Source organism: Arachis ipaensis, chromosome B03 (assembly GCF_000816755.2).
Source record: "Arachis ipaensis cultivar K30076 chromosome B03, Araip1.1, whole genome shotgun sequence".
In the NCBI taxonomy this organism is placed as follows: Eukaryota; Viridiplantae; Streptophyta; class Magnoliopsida; order Fabales; family Fabaceae; genus Arachis; species Arachis ipaensis.
In genome coordinates, this window is record NC_029787.2 from 83,204,229 (window position 1) to 83,207,286 (window position 3,058).

The following is a 3,058-nucleotide window of genomic DNA, read 5'->3' on the forward strand; positions in this document are numbered from 1 at the left end:
AAATCAATATTATTATTAAAAAGAGGACAACAAAAAAAATTAATGACTCTCAAATTGATGATAGGAATATGAAAAATTTAGGATAAAAAAAATGTTGGGTGATATGACTAATAGAGAGTCAAAAAAAATATTTTTATTAGTATTGGTGAGAACTCAAAAAAAAACTGTATGAACAAGGATAGAGAATTTATTGCAAGTACTTCCTATCTACGAGCAACCAAGCATTTATGTTGACGAATGAGTTTGAAAGACTAGATTTTATACAAACATCTTTTAGTTTAAATGCATTTTAATATAGAATCTTTGTTGATTTTGATTTAAATATATTCGTAGTTTTTTACGGGCAAAAATACTAGTATTAATATTAAAATATTAATAAAAAAATACAATTAGTCTTCAACTAACACTATCAATTCTTTAACTTTACTCAATTCAAGGGGTCTTTTGTAATTAGCACAATTTTAAAGGCAAACTTGCAAATATACACCGTTTTATACGGTGCCAATAAAAGCCACTATGTCTAAATTAGAATATGTTGCCCTGATTCTTTAAGAACCAACTTCAAGTTTCTCCTAGACAATTCCTTTTTTTAAAAGTAGTTTAGTACTTTAGCAGATAAAAAGAAGAAAAGAAACGTGGGCTGTAAAATGTAAATGGTCTCCAATGATATAGGGAGACCTGACTTCACTTGCCTCCTTGTCGGTAGCAACTAGCAAGTAGCAACTATTATTTTCGTGTACTAATTTTTGAAAGATTAGTGAAGTTTTTAAAATTAATTAAACTCATTTTAATTATTTTTTTATTTAAAATGTTTAAAATTTATGTTAACAATACATCTAAAATTAAATAAATAACATAAACACATTTAAAATTATGTATTAACCTATCTAAATTATTGTCATTATAATTCTAAATTACATATTGAATTCAGATCAAATTAAACTCAAATACACATTTAAAATTATAAGAATGTATTCTAAATATTTTATCAACACATCCAAAACTCATATAAAAACAAACTTATATATATTCATAAGAATATAATGAATAACATAAATACATCCAAATTTAAGTATTGATTCATCTAAATTAAGTTAACATTACAACTCCCAAATCAAATATATGAGTGCAAAAAAAATTATAATCACAAACACATTTAAAAAAAATAAAACACATTATACATAAATTGAAAAAAAAAATAAAACCTTTTATTAAATAAAAAAAAGGATAACATATCTTCATGAATGAATTCAACCAAATTTTTTTAACATTTTACAAGTAGAACTATCAGAGACAAAGAAGAAGTGCGACGTGGAAGAGGAGATAGGGGGAGGAGGAGACGGTTGTGCGTGGTGCGAGGGAGAAGACCAGAGACGAGGAGGAGTCCATCGATGGAGGAGGTGCGGAGATGTGCGTGCGTCACGAGGGAGGTGAGCGTCGCCGAAGGAGGAGATTGTCGTAGAGGAAGTGGGCAACGCGGGAGAAGACGAAAGCAGTCACAGATGAGGAGAGGAAAGCGCTGCAGTTCTGTATCTTTACGGAAGGAAGATTTTACTAGTGATGAAAATCTGATTTAGAATATTTAGGATCTTGTTTGGAATTTGTAGGGATTTATAAGATTTAAATTTAAAATTTGAATTTGAATTTTAGTTAATCTGTTTTTGTAATTTTGTTTAGGGTTAAAAAAATAATAAAAAGGATGAACGAAGAATTAATTTAAAGGATACCTAATTGAACTGTATTATATATCTTTCCGTTAATATTATAAACCGGGTCTGAGTTTTTTTTATTTTTTAAGTTTATTTTCAGTATTTTGTTAAATTTTATAAAAAAAATAAAAATAGTTAAAATAGATTATGAGAAAAGGACAAATAGGTCCCTAACTTTTTATCCCGCGGACATTTTTGTTCCTGACCTTTGAAAAATACTTTTAAGTCCCTGACCTTCACAAAATTTGGACGGATCAGTCCCTCCGTCCAAATGCCGGGACTGATCCGTCCAAATGCCTCCGTCAGGAACTGATCCGTCTAAATTTTATGAAGGTCAGGGACTTAAAAGTATTTTTCAATGGTTAGAGACAAAAATGTCCACAAAACAAAAAGCCTAAGGACTTATTTATCCTTTTCACTAATAGAAAAAAGTTATTCATTTTAAGTGTGTTTTATAAGAGCATGTACAGCATTTTACAAAAGTTAAAAAGAAAATATTTAAGCCAAAATATGGATATATTTGCGTATCTTAAATCGTGAAGTTTGAACTTATCACTTAAAAAGTAAAATAAAATATATTTTTTATTTTTAAAATTTGCCAAAATTTTAAAAATATTTAAGTTTTATGAATAAATTACCATTTGTACCCATAAAAGATATAGAGTATAGATGCCGACAAATGTACCCATATAAGAATAAAATAACAATTGTAATTACAGAAGATGGCTTATGTGTGTCAAAAGTATCCTAACAGACCAATTGCGTAACCAACGTCCGGGTACTTTTGGTACACGAAGGCCATCTTCCGTGGTTATAATTGTCGTTTTATCTTTTATGGGTACAAATGGTAATTTATTCTAAGTTTTATTTTGTTTCAAACGTTTTCGATTAGCATCAAATACCCTTTTTTTTTTAACCAAAGATAGAGATATTCGAACTCGCGACCTCTTAGTTGGTACGGAAAAACTATACTATTTGAGTTATAACTCATTGGAAGTTATAGTATCAAATACTCTTGATAACTAAAAAAGTTGAAGATCAATTCATTAATAATACATAATAAATTGATAACTATGTTTAATTTGTTTGTGTTAAAGGTCATTCTCGTAAAATTGTTACTGAATTGCTCTTTAATTTTTTTTAAAAAAATTAGCCGTTAAAAATATATTTGATATAAATAAAAAAAATTTAAACAAAATTAAAACAACGTAAAATTTAAGTATATTTTAAAACTTTTTAACAAATTTTAAAAAGAAAAAATTTACTTTACAAAAAGATATCTTAGTAAAAGACTACTTTACGTTTTCTATTTTATTTTGTTTTTTGACAATGACAACGTTAGCAATCTA